Source organism: Humulus lupulus, chromosome 9, assembly GCF_963169125.1.
Source record: "Humulus lupulus chromosome 9, drHumLupu1.1, whole genome shotgun sequence".
Taxonomy (NCBI): Eukaryota; Viridiplantae; Streptophyta; class Magnoliopsida; order Rosales; family Cannabaceae; genus Humulus; species Humulus lupulus.
This window is the reverse complement of record NC_084801.1, coordinates 116,520,003-116,542,392: the sequence shown is the minus strand read 5'-3', so window position 1 is coordinate 116,542,392 and position 22,390 is coordinate 116,520,003. Positions and strand designations below refer to the sequence as shown.

At 35.7% G+C, this 22,390-nt stretch overlaps 1 long non-coding RNA gene and 1 pseudogene across 1 annotated transcript; both read right to left on the bottom strand.

Moving 5' to 3' along the window:
• Positions 1 to 247: 247 nt before the first annotated feature.
• LOC133801805 (uncharacterized) lies at positions 248 to 1,798 on the bottom strand. Its single transcript, XR_009876988.1, has 3 exons — positions 1,731 to 1,798; positions 1,384 to 1,447; positions 248 to 556 (listed from the first exon to the last, which is right to left on the bottom strand). It is a non-coding gene; the product is annotated as an uncharacterized LOC133801805 (long non-coding RNA).
• An 80-nt stretch (positions 1,799 to 1,878) lies between these two features.
• On the bottom strand, positions 1,879 to 5,329 carry LOC133799960 (probable zinc metalloprotease EGY1, chloroplastic; annotated as a pseudogene).
• Between the last annotated feature and the right edge of the window lie 17,061 nt (positions 5,330 to 22,390).

Genomic DNA, 22,390 nt, shown 5'->3' with positions numbered 1-22,390 from the left:
GCAATTTTAGTTTGTTATATTATATAAATCATAACGATTTGTTATGCTTATAATATATCTCTAAATCATAACATATTAAAAGTCTAGTAATAAAATTTTGTTACTTTAGTGTGGATAATATATTTTAAATTTTATTTTGATAAGTATACTTATAAGGTTTTTTTTTAATTAAAAGATTTTCATTATTGTATTTTGATAAAAAAAAATCAAAATTAATCATAAAATGTAATTCTCAATTGATTGATAAACCACAAGTATTACATTAAACAATAACTAATTCAAACCATGAATATGTCTACTTCATGAGATCTTAGTTCTAACTTAAATTTGAAAGCATAACATAATAAAGTTTTATAATCTTGAACATTTTTTACTTTAAAAATGAAAAACAGAAACATTACAAGATACACAAAAGTAAATCATGCATGAAACTTGCTCCATCCTTCAATTCATCATCCAACCAAGTACTTGCTGCTGAAGTTGTTTGTTGCCATCTGAAGCTCTCTAAATTGAAATCTCCTCAGGTTTCCAAGGCAAACCTCCTCATGATGTTGCTCTGAAATTTTTTAAAGCCTACAACTGTTAATCTCTTCTTATTGTTAAACAATTTAACTCTGCAATGAAACATATATGAAAAGCAAAAAGCAATGAAACCCAACATTACTTAAGTAAGTAATGTTAGATTAAACAAAAATATGTACAGTATAAACCATAACAAAGCAGCTTTGCAAGATATGAAATATATATGAAATAGTCATGTTCATTAGTGTAAAACTAAACCCAAATTCTCTTCTGAACTAGTCAGTAATTTTTTTTACCTTATATTTTTTAATCCAATCCAATTTCACATTCCAAACATGACCTAAAACTACTGATGTTGTGCTTCTTGTAATGTTCGATTTGTCTCCAGATATGTTTATGCTTATTTTTATAAGAATTGCTCAAACCATATAGCAAATTAGATACTTCAACAAAAATCATGAAAAAGATGGCCTACAGCTGTGTTGAACAAGTCTAATGGTCAACCAATTAAGCAAATAAAATTTCTTTAAGATTAATTATCATGTGATTGCAATATGACAGCACCAAACAACAATCTCATTATTAATGATCAAAACCCATACAATCAATATTATATATTTTCACATGAATAAAAGCCTGATAAAATCATACTATAGAATATGCATAAATAAAATATGTAAAAGGCTCAGCATAGTTTAACTTCCAACATAAAACAATGAGCAATTAGTTTAACTTCAACATTAAATAAGGAGAAAAAGGCTCAAAAATTCCCTGACCACATAATAGAGTTTCTAAACATGTGCAAACAATGTCCATTAGGGCAGCGAGGGTGGATGTTTCCAAGAAAAAAAAAGAACAAACCTGAAGGTCTCTCTATTCTCTCTGCAGATGGCCCAGGATTTAGAACCAGTTTCCCACTTGGTTGCTACAAAAGGGGGAAAAACAGAATAAACATGAATAAGAGAGAGTATACAGAATAAACATGAATAAGAGAGAGTATACAGATTAAACAAAGAACCTGTCAAAGTAGTAGGCATATCAGTATCTCCCATGCCTTTACTTTAAAAAATAACAGTACATGGTATCAATGGAAGTGAGCTGAAAAATTCACCACCAACCATCTGTAATGAGCTAATAATACCATACTCATATGAGAGTTATAAATGCTAACTTCACCCTACACTACTTGCAAGAGCTTAAGATCATACCTCTATGGGAGTAAGCATCTTCTTTTCACTGTTCTTGTTGTATTTCTATTTTTTCGTACCTGCTTTTAATCCCTGTCAAGGAAGACTAGTAAAGAAAATAATTAAATAATATGGTGAAACAGAGCAATGAAACAAAGGAAAATGGATTTCAGAATATCACATAAGTATCCAACCTTCCCCTCAAAAAATACATAAGCACATAACCAAGAGACTCCAAATCATCTCTTCTGCTTTGCTCTGCATAAAGATTACATTCACAATTAGATAAAGCCCAAAAGTCTCAAGCATTACAGGGAGAAACAAATAACATATTCTCTAATTAGGAATTATTAATGGCTCGCCAACTCCAAGGTGAGTGTTAACACTTGCATAACAAGTTGTTCCTGTGAGATTCTTGTTTTCCCTGAAGCAATAAATTAACATAATGATCAGAAATTTGAAGGTTCAAGCAAATTTGGATCCAAGAACACAAAATTGATAATGAGAAACACATAAGTATCACCCTAATGTTTGCCCAAACCAATCTAAAAACTTGTTATTTAATATTAACATTTATAAGTTAAAACTCAGCACAGTGATAATCATTACACATGATATAAACACCTTCCACTTTACTTAAGACCATAATATTTCTCAAATATATGTTACCTGTACAGAATGTGCTTGTGCGTCTGAAGATCGCTATACTTTTTTTTGCAAGACCATAGTCTATGATATATACCTGCAATAAAGATTAAAAATAAAATTAAAAAATAGAGTGTTAGGCTGTCCCAACATCAAACTGTGAATTAATTATTCTAGCTTTGATAGATAGCATAACCAGGGTTTGGTGAAGCCACCATTAAACAACTAAACAACAGAAAAATAAAATAAAAAAACAACAACAAAATTGAACCCATGGCACCCCAACCTAAATCATTTACTATAAATAAGAATTCAGGCATAAAATGGAACCATGAAACACACAAATTTTACTAAAAGGAGCAAGAAAATTTCTTGAGCTTGTGAAACAGAAGTACCAGAACAGAAGACAGACCCAGATATTTAAAGCTTCTTCACTGATGATAAATAACATATTAATAGTCCAGTTTGCTCACGGAGGTAGCCGTTTGAACTTTAAAAAATAATACGCCAGCTCAACAATATAAAGCATTGGAGGTCAAGTCCCTTTACAATGTCACTATGTACCAAAGAAGTAAAGTTATACTTACAACAGGGACAATGTCAAAAATCAGAAGGTAAAACATGAGTGAAGATGTTATTGCACGCCTCTCATGTGCCAATGTAGTAAAGACATGATTCTTAATCATATATCGTTCTTATAATATTATTATCCTAATTAATTTAGATCTTTGCTTTGATATGACTAAGCTAGTAGTTTGAATGCAATTGAACCTAAATGAATAGGCTTCTGATTAAGTAAAAACCATAAACTGAATAATAAGGATACATAATGAAAATTTAATGAGACATGATTCAAATTAGAACACTTTTACAGTTGATAAAAAAATTCTCAAACAAAAAGAAATTTCAAACAACTTCGTTTTTGTCTCCTTTCATTTATACTAGTTTTTTCAAAGACAAAACAATACTTTTATGATTGAAACACACACAAAGTAATAAGAGAAGAGCAGCAAGAGCATATCCTCAAAAAAGGAACAAAAAGAACATTAAAAAAATTATAAATGATCCTACCTACTGAAGTAAAGAAAGTAAACACATATATTTAAAACTATTTGAAGAACAAGACACAAAGGAAATGAAGAAACAATTACATCATTTACGCACCTGAGTGATAGCACCAAAACTTCCGAGGGTGATATTAGGAATGAAGTAAGGAATGCTAAGTGTTACTTTTTTGGGAAATACAGCCAGAAACTGCCCAACTTCCTGCACTCAATTGATAATATGTCAAACAATTGAAATATAGGACTAAGTCATAACCCAAAAAGGTTCGCACATGAACAATATTAAGCAAAAGGTTAGTCACCAAGTTACTCATGATTTTTGTAGAGTAACCTTTCTATGATATTCTCTATTACTTGAAAATATAAGATATTTGATTGAAATATTAGACAGGTGGAGCATAAACTGATATGCATTATTTTCTAAACTTGTAAAGTTATTGTATCAAAATTCCAGCAGTGTTTTTGTCTTATTTCTGTGTTGTAGAGATACAAATCTTGTTTGTTATCTCAAGTTTACAAATAATGTTGGTAATATATCAAAATGGTGAATTTAGAGAATACCAATGTTGACTATGTGACTCTTTTAGATGACCTGTATGAATTTAATTAGTACAAAAGAATTAATAATTAAACAAATTATTAATTATAGGGTATTAAACTCTAAAGAAATAAAGTCAAATTTTACTAAAATAGCAGTCAGTTTATTTAGTTTCATCACCTCAGTTGCTATTAATGTAGGGTTCGTGGGCTGGTTAATTTTCTAGATAAGAAGTAATTATCCATAGTTTCAACTTGGGTTTGAACCCTAGACCCCTTACTCATATACAACTGAACACATTTTTTTTAGAATAGCATGTAGAACAGAATCAGAGAGATGAAAATAATTTACATATTATTATGCCCATGGTCAGCTAGATTGAATGAGACTTGTGTTTTTCCTTTCTATAGTTATTTTTAAGAAAATGAAATCCTACTCACATGGAATAGTAGAACCCCCAACACACCATATGCTAAGGGCAAAGCAGAATCAACAAATGGGAATAACAGCTCCATATCTGGTGCCTCAACTGCATTTGGATCTGTGAAATATTTCACCACCTCTGGTGGAAGACTATTGATCTGTTTAACAAAAAGGTATGTTATTGAGAATAATTAGTAAAATGATATCCATTTCAATGAACCATTTATATGATAAGGAAAGATACCAATGGTAATATGTAGAAATATCAGAAAGTCTATAAAATATCGTTATACCTGAGATGCAATTCCTAATTCCACAGAAGCGCCAATTGTAATAAGGAATAACAAGAGAGCTATTACATATTGCCAAAGTGTTGTTGGCCCTGGTTCTGAGACTTCTTTCTGCAGTAGGCCAAAGCTAACACGTGGCACTCCATGTGGGTCTGGACCTTCTGAGTTAGGTTCTTCCACCATAAAAAGGTTGTACTTGTCCCCAGTGACCTCAACCAGCTGACTTTGGAGTTTGGCAAACACTTCTTCTCTGTTCCCCCTTAAATTCCCAAAAAAAAAACACCCTCACCAAGGTCTCCAAAAGGCTCTTCTTTGGTCACCCAGAATGTAGAATACCCGAAGAGCTTGTCCTTAATGAGCCTTACATCTGCAGGATCAACCTTCTCTGGTCCAAGAAGCTCCATCAATTTAAAAGAGTCAACTTGGAAATTGTTGTAAGCCGGTCCAAATGATGGTGGTGTTGGTGGCTGAAGAAGGAATATTTTGATAGATTAGGGTCAACTTTTCCATTGTTTTATATTTGTTGATGTATGCAAACAAATTCAGCTATCCTCTTTCTCTCAATGTCCTATTTCTCATTATTGATATCATTATATCATAGAGTGACATGGCATATCAGGATGCTCAATGCTAATCAATTACCTTGCAAGAAATAATCATGGGCAGTATATGGTAGATTAGTTACAACCATATGCTTCTCTCGGGAATAAGAAAAACTAAAAAAGAGCAAACAATCTCCCAAATAAGATAGTTTTGCTTTAGACTGCTATCAAGTAAGTTTCCCAAATAAGTTAAAAGTGAAACTTCAGAACCTTATGTTTCAAAGCACTATTTTCTAGGAAAAAAATTGATAGGGAAATGACCGAGGAAAATATTTTGCTAAATAGTTTCTTTCGAAACTTACATTACTTACATCTTTGTCAATCTAACACTGAAGAAAAATGAAAAATCCAAACTTTCACTGAATTTACATCCCTAAATTTCCTCCTTCCACCCTCTTTATAATGAAAATCCCATAAATATTGCTTTTCCCTTTCGTCCTTAAAATCACGTTTCGAACAGACCATAAGGAATAACAAAACTAGAAATTGATTTTGCTAAGTCCATAATTCCATTCAAGCAACACAAAAAAAAAAAAAAAAAATTCTTGAAATAGATACTTACAAAAATACTGCTGAATATAGATAACAGATAACGAAGAAAAAAGATACCCTGGAAGAAACCGAAGCAGGCTTCTTGGACTCAAGCTTTGTCTGCGGTGTCTCTTCGGCCTCTTCCGGGGGTTCCGTTGTCGCCGTTGTCGAAGTGGTGGAGGCTACGAGTCAGAGAAAGAACTCGTGAGGCAGAGAAGCTCCACTCTGGAGCATGACTTCGTGAGGCGGAGAAAGAGCTCCACTCTGGAGCGTGTCTTCGTGAGGCAGAGATGAGTTGAGAATACTTCATGAGGCAGAGAGACGAGACGAGAGTGAGAGATAGAGGCTGCGAGAAATTTTTCGGGTAACTTAGATTTAGGGATTAAAATTTGGCAGATGAGACTCAAAAAAAAAATTTCATTTGGCGCCTGAGGTTTATTCATATGGCGCCAAAATAATATATTCCGTGTGTATTTAATCACCCACCATTAATAGCACTTCTACATATATGCTATTTTTTAATGTAATATATACTAAAAATTGTTGTAGTGCTAGTTCATCATGAGTTAGCGTCGGGTACAGGTTCGGTGTCTTGAGTTAGCGCCGAGTTTATCATGGCTCTGACGAAACTTAAGGAGTTGAAGATGTAGTTGCAAGAGCTTCTTGATTTAGGGTTTATCAGACCTAGCTTCTCGCCATAGGGTGCTCCAGTTTTGTTTATAAAGAAGAATAATGGGACTCTAAGAATGTGTATAGACTACAGGGAGTTGAACAAGTTGACCATCAAGAATAAATACCCCTTACCTAGGATCGATGACCTGTTCGATCAGCTACATGGAAAGACGGTATTCTCAAAGATTGATCTTCGATATGGTTATTGTTAGGAACGAGTTTCCTAATACGCAGCGGAATGGTGGTGTGGTTGGCCCAGTGTACAACAAAAATTTTGTAACATATTTAAACTACCTTTAAATATGCGGATCCATTAATATACATACATTAATCATAAGCAAGATAATAATAGAAATCATACCTCTTGAAGCCTATCAAGTGTCCTTGCTATCTTTTCGTATTTAGAATGATCTTCCTATCCAAGCCGCTCCCACGTACTCAAATCAAGATCTTCCAAAGCGTTCTCTACACCTCAAGAAATGTGTGGGCACTTAGAGAATGAAGGATAGTTTATTTGTGATTCTACTTGATGTACTCAACACATGAGATCAAGAGAATAGGCCTGAGAATTGGTTCTTTATTTTCAGGGAGAGAAAACTATTGTTCTATTTTTCACAGAGCGAATGTTCAGAGTTGTCTCACTCACTTATCTGAATAATTTTCTGATTAGTCATACTTAAAAGAAAATATTCAAAATTTAAAAATAAATCTGTAACCATTTTACAATTTACTTTTTAATTAATTAATTATTCTATTAATGAAAAAATCCAAAAACCAATTTTTGAATTATCCATTAATTAATTAATTAAATAAATAAAATTGAAAATCTCATCCCTGAAAAAAGCTAGCCCTACACGCCACGCACAGTCCATGGACTCTGTGTGAACGTGTAGCTTCCTAATTTCTAGGGATATTGGTTTTTCAAATTTTATTTAATTATTTATTCAAATTACTTTGTCAGATAAGATCTAACAACCTGATAACTAATTCAAATTTGAATTCAAATTAATTATCTTTTTAATTAATTATTTGAATAAATATTAATCTTTTAAATTCAAATCCAATTTGAACTTATCACATCATTTTCTCCCACTCAAATAAAGATATTTAATTAATTCTACCAATTAATTAAATTCAAAATTTTCGAAAATAAATATTTAATTTATTATTATTTCGAAAATTATAACTAATTAATTATTTAATTAAATTTCGAAATTAATATAATTATTTAATATAATTTTGAAAATTATACAATAATTAAATATTAATTAATTTTATTAACTACAATTAATTTGTAATTAATTAATTAATCACTATTATCATATAATTGCATATTTGGCCTGAAGAACAAATTTCTTCTTAAATATGTCTTCAAACTATTTTCCCTTCATATCATCTCTTACCTTGAACAGTGTTGATAGAGCCGCTATAGGGACCTATGGACCTATAATTCCAAGCTCCAATAAATTTGAGATTATTAATTAAATAATCTTAATTTATTAATCTTATGATTATTCCACTATAAATATGAGACTGCACTCTTGTAATTATAGACATTTCATTTACTGAGTACTTTATAATCATAAAGCGTCCATTGATATAATCATTGCATACAACTTGACCCTCTACTAATGGTTCATAATTAATCGGGAATAAAATTTCCATTTTACCCTTTTAATTATCTCTTGTTTCCTTAAGTACCATTGACTCTACTAGTGAAGGTTAATTCATAACTAAATTATGAATTTGAGCTCAATAACCCTTCAGTCCCAAAAGTCAACCCTTAAGAGAACCATCATTCAATCTCTTGTGAGAAGGTATAGATTCCATATCTGTATACTATGTCCCCAGCCATCTATATTAATGAGTTCCCAAAACAAAAGTTTCTAGCATGATCATTCTGACAGACCCTAACAAGTGAATCAAAGAACTCATATAACATAAACAGGAGTTCATAGTAACTTCAGGATTAAGATCTATTTGTATATGATCATCAGTTGATATATTTAATTTATACTTCGAAATGGTATTTAACTAAGTATTAATAAACATATCTGGTCCAGTTCTATATATTATCTAATATATAAAGCACCTCCACTAAAGTGTCCTACCACACTAGTGATCCGGATCTAGATCACATGTATTCATAATACTAGTGGACCGTACTTGCAGTAATTAATCTAAAGATTCCATAACTTTATTTTACTGCGAACTATTCAAGTTCATTTATCTTAAACACAATCCTCCCGTACCAATACGTGTTTGAGATCACATATATGAACTTAGGAATTTTCAACATAATATTATCATAGAATAATATAGTCCATAAAATATATGCATTAGAAATTCAATTCATTTATTTATTTCATAAAAACAATGTTTACTACATATGCTTTCAGGGCACATTTCCAACAATCTCCCACTTTCCCTAAAGCAAATGATGCATCTCTCTCATTCCCATGTTTCTTACATGCTCATTAAAAGATTTTATAGATAAAGTCTTTGTGAAAGGATCTGCAAGATTATGCTCTGAAGCTATCTTCATAACTGCAACATCTCCTCGATGAACTATCTCTCTTAGCAAGTGATACTTCCTCTTGATGTGCTTTCCCCTCTTGTGACTCCGTGGTTCCTTTGAGTTAGCTACTGCCCCACTGTTGTCACGGTATAGGACTAGTGGCTTATCCACATCTAGTACAACTTCCAGATCGGAATAGAACTTTTTGAGCCACACAGCCTCCTTAGCTGCTTCACAAGCCGCTAAGTACTCGGCTTCCATGGTGGAGTCTGCAATGCTGGTTTGTTTAATACTTCACCAGACTACCGCTCCTCCTCCAAGAGTAAACACTGATCTAGAAGTCGATTTTCGACTATCTCTGTCTGATTGAAAATCAGAATCAGTGTAACCAGTGGGGTTCAGGTCTGCACCTGAATAAACAAGCATATAATCTCTAGTATTTCTAAGATACTTGAGAATATTCTTTACTGCAGTCCAATGACTCAATCCAGGATTGGATTGATAATGGCTGACTATCCCTACTGCATAACAAATGTCAGGTCTTGTACACAACATGGCGTACATTAGACTGCCTACTGCTGAGGCATAGGGATATTGTCTCATGTCTTCCTCTTCCTAAGGTGTTTTGGGACACTGCTCTTTGGAAAGGAATACTCCAGAACTGGTTGGCATATCACCCTTTTTGGAGTTTTGCATATTAAAGCATTCTAGCACCTTATCAATATAAGTTGCTTGAGACAATGCCAAAATTTTGTTCTGTCTATCTCTAAGAATCTTAATGCCCAGAACATACTTGGCTTCTCCCAAATCTTTCATTTGGAATTGTTCAGCTAACCAGTTCTTTACTTTTGATAATGATGTTACATCATTTCCAATCAGTAATATATCATCAACATAAAGAACGAGGAATACTACTACACCATCTTTGATTTTTTTATAGACACAAGGTTCGTCAACATTTTGTTCAAAACCAAACGTTTTAATTGTGTCATCAAATCTAAGATTCCAAGATCTAGAAGCTTGTTTGAGTCCATAAATGGATCTAAGAAGCTTGCAAAATTTTTGCTCTTGACCTTTTAACTCGAACCCTTCTGGTTGAGACATGTAAATGGTTTCTTCAAGGCAGCCATTCAGAAAAGCTGCTTTGACAACCATTTGCCAAATCTCATAATCCATGCACGCAGCTATGGACAAGAGTATACGAATGGATTTTAGCATGGCTACAGGAGAAAAAGTTTCTTCATAGTCAAACCCTTCTTTCTGTGTGTAACCTTTGGCTACAAGCCTTGCTTTGAAAGTCTCTACTTTCCCATCCGCTCCTTTTTTCTTCTTGAATATCCACTTGCAACCAATGGGTTTGATATTCTTAGGTGGATCTTCAAGAACCCAGAAAAAATTGGAATACATCGATTCCATTTCTTGGTTCATGGCATCTTTCCATTTGTCTTTTTCAGAATCATCCATCGCATCTCTAAATGTCAATGGATCGTCTTTGTTTGTGTCAGACACAAGCATTTGAACTTCGTGTTCATAGCGTGTGGGTTGCTTGCTAACCCTCCCACTACGACGAGGTTTAATACTATTCTGACTAGAACTAGCAGTTTCCTCTTGTTGTTTTTCATTGGTTGTTGATGGTGACTTTTCAACTTCATTTGAGACCATCTCCTCCAGAACAACTTTACTGCGAGGTTTGTGGTTATTCACATAGTCATGTTCAAGAAAAGTTGCATTTGTCGATACAAATATTTTATTTTCTTTTGGACTATAGAAAATTCCACCTCTGGTCTCTTTGGAATAACCCACAAACATGCACACTTCAGAGCATGATTCCAACTTCCTGGTGTTTCCTTTTAGCACGTGTGCAAGACACCCCCAAATTCGAAAATGATGTAAACTAGGTTTACAACCATTCCATAATTACATGGGTATCTTTTGGGTAGACTTAGATGGAACAACATTTAATATGTATAGAGCATATTTAATTGCATAGCCCCAGAATGACAATGGTAATGATGAGAAACTCATCATTGATCTAACCATATCTAATAACGTTCAGTTCCGTCTTTCCGAAACACCATTTTGCTGTGGCATTCCAGGTGCTGTGAGTTGGGATTGAATGCCATGCTCACATAGATGGTCCTTGAATTCAAAATCCAAGTACTCTCCTCCTCGATCAGATCGAAGAGCTTTTAGTGACATACCTAATTGCTTTTCAGCTTCTGCTTGAAATTCTTTGAACTTTCCAAAAGTTTCAGATTTTCTTTGCATTAAATATAGGTAACCATATCTTGAATAATCGTCAATAAAGGTGACGAAGTATTCATAACCTCCTCTTGCTTGTACATTAAGTTGACCGCAAACATCCGTATGTACTAGCTGAAGTGGTTCTGTGGCTCTTGAACCTTTGGCAGAGAAATGTCTCTTGGTCATTTTGCCTTCTAGACAGGATTCACAAACAGGGAGAGATCCAATAGATAGTTCTCTTAAAGGACCATCCTTTACAAGCCTATTTATTCTATCTAGACCAATATGGCCCAATCTCAAGTGCCACAGATATGTATCACTATCGGAATCAGTCTTTTGTCGTTTAATAGATCTTGGATTGGCTGTTTTAAATAATTCTGAATTATTTACAGATTTTTCTTTAGCTTGCAGTTTATAAAGCCCATCGATAGATTTTGCATAACATATCTTAAAACCATATCTTGAAATAACAATCAAATTATTATTAAAAGATATTTTAAAATTTTGTTCATACAACATAGAAACAGGAATTAAGTTTCTAGAAAATCCAGGAATATAATAAACATTTTCTAAAACAAGAAATTTATTATTATCAAATTCCAAACGGGCTGTTCCAACTGCTGCTGCAGAGACAATCTGACCACTGCCTACCCTCATAGTCACCTCTCCATCAGCAAGCTTCCTCGTTGAACTAAGAATCGTAAGAGAAAAGCAGACATGGTTAGTGGCTCCTGAATCTACTATCCAGGATGAGGAATTATCTTCCACTAAACAAGCTTCTAACACAAGTAAATCAAATTTACTTGTATTTTTCTCTTTGAGGTCAGCGAGATACTTTGAACAGTTTCTCATCCAGTGACCATTTTCTCCACAAGGAAAGCAAGTCCCTTTTGGGGTCTTCCTTTTGGAGGTTTTAGTATTCTTGTTCTCTTTGCTTTTGGATGACTTTTTAGGCTTCTCACATATTAATGCAATGTTCAAGTTTGATTTTCATTTCATGTAGTTTTCACCAGTCAACTTTTCATTAAGTAAGGAAGATATAGGATTTGTGCTAGACATTATTGCTGAAAATAAATAAATAAATAAAATGAATTTATGCATATAATAAATATCAGTTATTTTTGGAATAGTAAACGTGATGCATGAATGCAACAAAAAACACATAAAAATTAATTACTAATTCTACGATTAATTAATTTGAACATTAATGGACCAGCCTTAGGGTAGGTCAGACTAATTCCAAATTAATTTTGAGACAAGCTCTCAAATTTATAAGTTAAAACTTAAATCAATATTTCTCTTTTGGCTTATAAACAACCGCTTGTTTGGTCAAGAATACACTAGTCCGCTCGAGAGCCTAATGTACCTTGTGAGTGTAACCCATTATTTTAGATCAATGACTTAACTCAAGAGTGTGCCTTAGGGTCAGTCAAACTTGAAATACATCATTAAATCTTATTCTTGAAAAAGAAGTTTGCCTTGAGAATAACACAGTCGGAAGCCTTCCTTAGGGGGACACAAGCAATGGTGCCGCGAGGCCCTCTCCATGTTACCTCGGTGCTAACTAATAATGGAGACCATGGGACTTATTGTCATAACTCCCTCTCCCACTCACTATTTTAGAACATGTGTTTTCTCAAAACATCCTATGCTTTTTAATTGGTTGTAAAAATAAAGTGATCTATTTTTACCAAATTATATTATAATAATTACTAATCAAATTAAGCAAAATTTAAATTATAGAACTATGCCCTAATTAGTTCAATTTTATTTTGCTATAATTACTAAGAATATCATTTATAATTTAATAAAAAAAATTTATTAAATACTAGAAATTAAACAACTTTTAAAATCTATTTCCGCTCTTGAACTAGTTAAAAACTAGATTTATTATTATATGGACCAGCATATAATCACATAGGACAATCCTAAGGCATGTTTCTACTCATATGAGATGCATGCACAATTTTAAATACTGTGTGGGTTATATGTATGGCATGTCAAAAAATGCATGATAAAGTATTAAACAATTTAATCACATTCAAACATTTAAATAAATAAATACTAGCTAAATAAATAAATAAATGCGGGCCGGGTGTCTTGGGTATTTCTAGAAAAATTACAACACTTGCAAAAATATACACAAAAAATGTAAGAAACTAAATAAGACCTAAATAGATCTCTATCTATTATTTAGGGCCTTCACAAGTAGTCTTGATCCATTAAGCCACTTATCCATTTAATTTTGAATTAAAATAACTTTTAATTATCTTAAACAAATTTTAAGAATAATTAACTTGGGTTTGATGCCGAATAAGTTATTAGGCCTAGATTTGAATTTGGGCTCATACAATTAATTCAAAATAAAACAATTTTTAATTATGGGTTAACTTAATTAAGCCTAATTTAAATGGACAATTTTTGGATGCAAGCCCTAGGGTTTAGAAACCCTAGGGGCGGCTGCATATGTTGGCTCGGCATGGGGCATGCAGCTGGGATGCAGCAGCATCAGGCGCTGGGGTGCGGCAGCATCAGGCGCGCAGGCTGGGCTGGGGAGCTGCTGGGCGAGGCGCTGGGCAGGTGCGTAGGGGCATGGCGCAGGGGCACCTAGGCAGGGGCGCACGGCCTAGGCAGGGGCTCAGGTGCGCAGGGGCGCGGGGCTTGGGCAGGGGTGCAGGTGCGGGACACCTGGGCTGGCAGCACGCATGGGCTGGGCACGCAGCAGTCCGGCTGGGTGAGGCTCGGGCTTCGGGGCTCGGAACTCGGGGCTCGGGCCTTATAGAATTTTTCAAATAATTTTAACACAGAAAATTAAAATTAAAAAAATTCCTATGCCCCAAAATGGCTTACATTTTTCATCTAGAATTTTAAGAACAATTCCTAAACCCAAAACACCATATAATTAACGACCCTTAAGAGTAAACTGTTATCATACATACATCCATCCATTCACATATATTACAATAACATAAGAATGCATATTATGCCCACACAGTAATTAATGTATGCAGAGATTAATGACCGCTGTGGTACCAATTATTAGGAACGAGTTTCCTAATACGCAGCGGAATGGTGGTGTGGTTGGCCCAGTGTACAACAAAAATTTTGTAACATATTTAAACTACCTTTAAATATGCGGATCCATTAATATACATACATTAATCATAAGCAAGATAATAATATAAATCATACCTCTTGAAGCCTATCAAGTGTCATTGCTATCTTTTCGTATTTAGAATGATCTTCCTATCCAAGCCGCTCCCACGTACTCACACCAAGATCTTCCAAAGCGTTCTCTACACCTCAAGAAATGTGTGGGCACTTAGAGAATGAAGGATAGTTTATTTGAGATTCTACTTGATGTACTCAACACATGAGATCAAGAGAATAGGCCTGAGAATTGGTTCTTTATTTTCAGGGAGAGAAAACTATCGTTCTATTTTTCACAGAGCGAATGTTCAGAGTTGTCTCACTCACTTATCTGAATAATTTTCTGATTAGTCATACTTAAAAGAAAATATTCAAAATTTAAAAATAAATCTGTAACCATTTTACAATTTACTTCTTAATTAATTAATTATTCTATTAATGAAAAATCCAAAAACCAATTTTTGAATTATCCATTAATTAATTAATTAATTAAATAAAATTGAAAATCTCATCCCTGAAAAAAGCTGGCCCTACACGCCACACACAGTTGGACTGTGTGTGAACGTGTAGCTTCCTAATTTCTAGGGATATTGGTTTTTCAAATTTTATTTAATTATTTATTCAAATTACTTTGTCATATAAGATCTAACAACCTGATAACTAATTCAAATTAATTATCTTTTTAATTAATTATCAAATATAATTAATTATTTGAATAAATATTAATCTTTTAAATTCAAATCCAATTTGAACTTATCAGATCATTTTCTCCCACTCAAATAAAGATATTTAATTAATTCTACCAATTAATTAAATCCAAAATTTTCGAAAATAAATATTTAATTTATTATAATTTCGAAAATTATAATTAATTAATTATTTAATTAAATTTCAAAATTAATTTAATTATTTAATATAATTTCAAAAATTATAAAATAATTAAATATTAATTAATTTTATTAACTACAACTAATTTCTAATTAATTAATTAATCACTATTATCATAGAATTGCATATTTGGCTTGAAGAACAAATTTCTTCTTAAATATGTCTTCAAACTATTTTCCCTTCATATCATCTCTTACCTTGAACAGTGTTGATAGAGCCGCTATGGGGACCTATGGACCTATAATTCCAAGCTCCAATAAATTTGAGATTATTAATTAAATAATCTTAATTTATTAATCTTATGATTATTCCACTATAAATATGAGACTGCACTCTTGTAATTATAGACATTTCATTTACTGAGTACTTTACAATCATAAAGCGTCCATTTATATAATCATTGCATACAACTTGACCCTCTAATAATGGTTCATAATTAATCGGGAATAAAATTATCGTTTTACCCTTTTAATTATCTCTTGTTTCCTTAAGTACCATTGACTCTACTAGTGAAGGTTAATTCATAACTAAATTATGAATTTGAGCTCAATAACCCTTCAGTCCCAAAAGTCAACCCTTAAGAGAACCATCATTCAATCTCTTGCGAGAAGGTATAGATTCCATATCTGTATACTATGTCCCCAGCCATCTATATTAATGAGTTCCCTAAACAAAAGTTTCTAGCCTGATCATTCTGACAGACCCTAACAAGTGAATCAAAGAACTCATATTACATAAACAGGAGTTCATAGTAACTTCAGGATTAAGATCTATTTGTATATGATCATGAATTGATATATTTAATTAATACTTTGAAACGGTATTTAACTAAGTATTAATAAACATATCTGGTTCAGTTCTATATATTTTCTAATATATAAAGCACCTCCACTAAAGTGTCCTACCACACTAGTGATCCGGATCTAGATCACATGTATTCATAATACTAGTGGACCGTACTTGCAGTAATTAATCTAAAGATTCACTAACTTTATTTTACTGCGAACTATTCAAGTTCATTTATCTCAAACACAATCCTCCCATACCAATACGTGTTTGAGTTCACATATATGAACTTATGAATTTTCCTGATATTTACATAATATTATCATAAAATAATATTGTCCATAAAATATATGCATAACAAATTCAATTCATTTATTTATTTCATAAAAACAATGTCTACTACATATTCTTTCAGGGCACATTTCCAACAGTTATCACCAGCTGAGGATCAAGGACGAGGATATACCAAAGACGACCTTCCGAATGAGGCATGGGCATTATGAGTTCTTAGTCATGTCATTTGGTTTGACCAATGCCCGAACAACATTTATGGATCTGATGAACAGGGTGTTCCAGGATTTCTTGGATCAGTTTGTGATTGTCTTCATCGACTACATCTTAGTTTACTCCCATTAAGAGGCAGAGGATGAACAACATCTCCGACAGGTATTGCAAAGGTTGAGAAAGCATCAGTTGTATGCTAAGTTTAAGAAGTGCGAGTTCTGGCTACCAGAAGTAACATTCCTTGGATGCATTGTTGGTGGAGATGGGATTAAGGTAGATTTGGCCAAGGTGGAGGCAGTTAGAGATTGACCGAGGCCAAAAAACGCCTCAGAGGTTAGGAGCTTCTTTGGATTAGCAGGATATTACAGACAGTTCGTGGAAGGGTTCTCCAAGATTACTGCACCGATGACATAATTCACATGGAAGAACCTGAAATTCTTCTGGTCAGATAAGTGTGAGAATAGCTTCCAGGAACTGAAACGACGGCTGATTACTGCTCATGTGTTGAGTCTTCCTTCAGAAAGAGGGAAGTTTGTAGTATACTGTGATGCATCGAGACTGGGACTGGGATGTGTGTTGATGCAGAATGAGAAGGTTATTGCTTATGCGTCACGACAACTGAAGGAGTATGAGCAACAATACCCTACCCATGATCTGGAGTTGGCAGCGGTGGTATTCACACTGAAAGTTTGGCGACATTACTTGTATGGAGAAAAGTGCAAGATATACATCGATAATAAGAGTTTGAAGTATTTCTTGACCCAGATGGACTTGAATATGAGGCAGAGGTGTTGGCTGGAGTTGGTGAAGGACTATGATTGTGATATCCTTTATCACCTAGGGAAAGCCAATGTGGTGGCAGATGCGTTGAGTCGGAGGGGCCTGGGACAGTTATTCAGCTCTACACAGATATCAAAGGAGTTGGCAGAGGAGATGGCTAGAGCGAGGATAGAGCTGGTTATGGGTCGGTTAGCCAATATTACCTTATAGTCAACCCTTCTAGAGAGGATAAGAGAGGGTTAGATGGAAGATACACAGTTGCAGGAAGTCAGAGGGAATGTCCTAGCTGGAGTGGCTAAGGACTATTCCATTTCAGAGACTGGTTTATTACGGTATAAGGGTCAAATATGGGTTTAGACGAGAGATACTGGATGAATCCCATACCACACCATACTCACTCCATCCAGGCACCACGAAGATGTATCAAGATCTACGGACCTTATATTGGTGGCCTGGGATGAAGAAAGACGTAGTAGAGTACGTGGCAAAGTGTTTGACCTGTCAGCAGGTGAAGGCTGAGCATCAGCGACCAGCAGGGTTGCTACAGCCTTTGGGTATACCCAAATGGAAGTGGGAAGACATTACTATGGATTTTGTGGGAGGTTTACCCAGGACAGTGGGGCTGCATGACTCGGTGTGGGTGATAGTAGATAGAAACACCAAATCATCTCACTTTTTACCAATGAGAACGACCTATACTGTGGATCAGTACATGGAGTTGTACGTGAGGGAGATTGTAAGTCTCCATGGGGTTCCCAAATCTATAGTATCAGACTTGGATCCCATATTTACCTCCAAGTTTTGGAGTGGTTTGCAGAAGGCTATGGGGACTCAGCTGAATTTCATTACAACCTTTCATCCTCAGATAGATGGATAGTTTAAGAGGACAATTCGGGTATTGGAGGACATGCTTAGAGAGTGTGTATTAGACTTTGATGGGTCTTGGAGTAAGTATCTCTCGTTGATTGAGTTTTCATACAACAACAGTTATCAGTCAACGATTAGAGTAGCTCTATACGAGATGTTATATGGAAGGAGGTGTAGATCCCTTATTCATTGGGATGAGATGGATGAGAGGAAGTATTTGGGACCGGAGTTGGTTCAGAAGACTAGTGAAGCCGTTGAGAAGATCCAAGCTTGAATGCTCACTTCGCAAAGCAGACAGAAAAGCTATGCTGATCCTAAGCGTAGCAACGTGAAGTTCCAAGTAGGGGACCACGTGTTTCTGCAAGTGTCACCACTACGAGGGGTGAAGAGGTTTGGGAAAAAGGGCAACCTTTTGAGATCCTGGAGAGGATCGGGCAGGTGGCCTATAGATTCGCTCTGCCACCCTCGTTATCAGTGGTTCGTGACGTATTCCACATCTCTATGCTTCGAAAGTATGTCTCAAATATGACTCATGTGTTAAGGTATGAGGATTTGGAGTTACTGTAATGCCCTGGATAACCAAGACCGTTACATTGTGTATTTGAAATAGTGCAGGACTTGCTAATCAAGTCATTTGATTAAAAATGTGATCCTAAAGTCAATATTCATGTTAGGGTTAAAAGATTTTGATCGTAAACGGTTAATTTTCATTAAAATAGATGTTTGGTACATGGGAACCCAAAAACAGCGTTTAAAAGACAAATTTACAATTTTCAAAAGTTATATACAACTAGTGGCCACTCTAATGGCAAAATACAAGTTTCTGGCTTCTGTCCCTATACTTCTCCTTGGTCGTGGCGGTCGAGCGACTGACTATGTACACCTCGCCCCCAGAGTTTTCCTACTCATGGGTTGTCCAACTTACCTTTTCATAACAAAAACATAATCAATATAACAACCAATCAATCATAAGACAGTCATCTAGAAATTCACAAGTCATAGGCATCAAACTAATAACAGTAAACATATATATTCAGCAATATATCTCAATCAATATGCAATGCTCAGGGTCGGCGCTGTAACGACCCAAATTTGCTAATAAGGTTTGGGGCCTTGATTAGTGTGCCTGGAGGGCAATAATTGTTATACTGTGATAATATATGTGAATCTAATGAATATGTGGTTAGAATGCATGCTTAGGTACTAAAATATGCATGTGGGCCCCATTTGGTTGTCAGGGGTATATTTGTAAGTTTAGCCCGTTGAGGGCATAAATGTGATATAATGGTGATGTATTTGTGATGCACGTTTCGAGACGGTCCTAGGGAGTTATTTAGCTAGAAAGTCACAACAGGGTCAAATACCTGACTCGGGAGGAGCCTAGGGGTATTTTGGGAATATTATTAAGTTACCGGGAATTATTGAGTAGCGGTTAGCAATAGCAATAGTTTAGACATGTCGGGATTAAAATGGGGATTTTTAGGCACACTTGAGGATTTAGCGGGATGTGTTAAAAGACTAAACCGCCCTTGGTGGCACATGAGGACTTGGGGTAACTTAAGGGGTAATTGGGTCTTTTTGAAGCTGGTTATGTTGAGATAGGGATTGAGGAAATTTTAGAACGGTTTAGAAAAGCAAAGGAGAGAAAAAAAAACAGAACTTCTCAGCTCTCTCTCTCCCATGCGATTTTTCTTCTTCCTCTTCTTGGTGATTGAGAACTTGCTGAGTTTTGAGGATTTTGGGCTAGTTAATTGAAGGAATTCGGCTGCTGTGGCTAGGAAAGTTAGCTCAAAGGTGTGCTAAGGTCAGAGGTAAGGAGTTCATCTCCGTTTTCTTTGAGTTTCTAAGCTTGATTTTGAGAGATTGATAATAGAAGTTGAAAGTTGGTTTGTTGCTAGATTTAGTTTGGGAATAAGAGGGATTAGCTTGGAGTTGGAATTGGAGGAGGCTCAACGTCGGATTTCTACTTGAGGTAAGGGTTTCATGCATCTCTATTATGTATGAGCTGCTGTGGTTTAAGTTTCTGGTTTATGGTTTAAGTTTTTTAAAGTTTTAAACCAATTTGTGAATCATGGGTTTGATTGTGTGTCTAGGCTTGTTGTTGATGTTTCTAAGTTGTTAGATGGTTTATATGGGGTTTTGGATTGAATTTGGAACTTAGGTATGCATTGGTATTGATTTTGGAGTGTTTTGGCTTGTTGTTGATGTTTCTAAGTTGTTAGATGTTTCAAAAATGTTGGGGAAAACCCCATATTTTTGGGTTTGCGAAGGGGCGCCGCGACCCTGTTCTTCTGCGCCGCGGCACTAGGCTACATCAGGGGAAGAGAGCCACGTGGGTGCTGCGGCCCTTAAGGGCTAGTGCCGAGGCGCTAGGCCATTTCTGGGCAAGGGAAAATTTCAATTTTTAGGCTTTTGCCCAGGGGCCTCGGGGGACGCTTCCGCCACCTTGTGTGGGGATCTGGGAGTTCCCGAGGGCTCGAGATTGGCTCCGGGAGATGCTTTTGAATTGGTTAGTAATGGGAGTGCTATTTATGTGTTGTGACTAGGTTCTCGGTGAGGCTCGGATTTGAGGACCGTGCTCGAGGGTTCAGTGCTCAAGAAGCTTGGGACACATGTAAGAAAGTTGTTGTACCCATAGAGCAGGGCGAGGCCCCATAGTTGTGTTGCAGGGCACGTCCCTATATGATTATGTGGTTGGTGTAGCCCATTGATTATGTTAGTATATGTTTAAGTTATGTTTTAATTATGATGTGTATGCATATACGTGAATGATCGGCAAGGGCCGGGAACGGCAAAGGCCAGGAATGGCGAGGGGCCGGGAGCAGCGTTTCGCACGCGGAGTGCGAGTTGCCAGGGTAAGACCCTAAAGGATACCTAGGATATCCTTACGGTGTATACTGCAACTCAGGGCCTGGTAAAGCACCTGGGACGGTATGGTCGTATGTGTTTAGCTTGTTGGCAAATTGGGTATATGCTAAATGGTTCATATGCGTATGTTATCTATTTATGTGGAGTTTTCTTGCTGGGCTTCGGCTCACGGGTGCTCTGTGGTGTAGGTAAGGGAAAGCAGAAAGTCAACCGACCATGAGTGTGGAGAGCGTGAAGCGGGTCGTAAATGTCTGGTCTGCCTGGCTGCCACGGCCAGGGGTATTTTTGGAAGTTGCTTGTAAAGAACCTTATTTTGTCGTATAGTCGACTTTGAGTATGTTTTGAGTTGTAAATATTTATAAACAGTATTTTGGGATCCCAAATGTTAAACATTTTATGATTTTTAGTAAATGGAATTATTTTCAAAGTTTATGACTCTGTTTATGGTTTGATTATACGTTTGCCTTAAAACCTCGATTAGCGAGTTAAAAGCACGTTTTAAATTCACTTGGTAATGGCTCTAAGGAAGTAGGGAGTTACAACTTGGTATCAGAGTTAGCCAAGGTTTATTGGTTCTGGAGATTGACGGAACATGTATGCTTGCTGTCAGTAACAAGCTTGACTCAGGGTTGGTTGGTATGATTGATTATATGCTTGAATATGTGCCTGAATGCCCTGTTTGCCTGCTTATTTCATATAGAGCATGATGAATGAATTAACATATGCATGATGCCAGGGCATGGCCCATTGTGTGTTATATGCTATCGGTATGTTATCTGGATTGTTGTTCATGGTTGGCTGTTGTGATTGGGAGGTGGTATTGGATTATGTTATCATGCCTGATGAGCGGCATCGTTGGTTGCAGGCATATAGTTGTGATGCCTCGAAAATCATCTAGACTCTGCGGCAATCGGGCCGAGGATGACAATCAGGGTCAGGACCCTCCACCTGCCCCAAGAATTGGCAAGAGATATTTGTTGAAATAGAAGCCAGGTTGCAAAGAATAGAAGAAGAACTTCGTCAGTTGAGGTAGCAGGCCCCTCCACAGGTCACTGGGCTGCCAATTCAGCAGGGTGTGGCGCCAGTGCCGGTTCAGCCAGTGGTTGAGAACAGGTGGGAACCTCTGTATGAGAGGTTTAGGAAGCAACATCCTCCCACCTTTGAGAGTGGACAAGACCCACTGCGGGCAGAGAAGTGGATGAATATGGTTTCCTCTATCCTAGATTTCATGAGGGTTGAGGGAAACGAGAGAGTTGCCTGTGCTAGTTACATGTTTAGAGAATATGCCCGCATCTGGTGGGATGTTGTGGT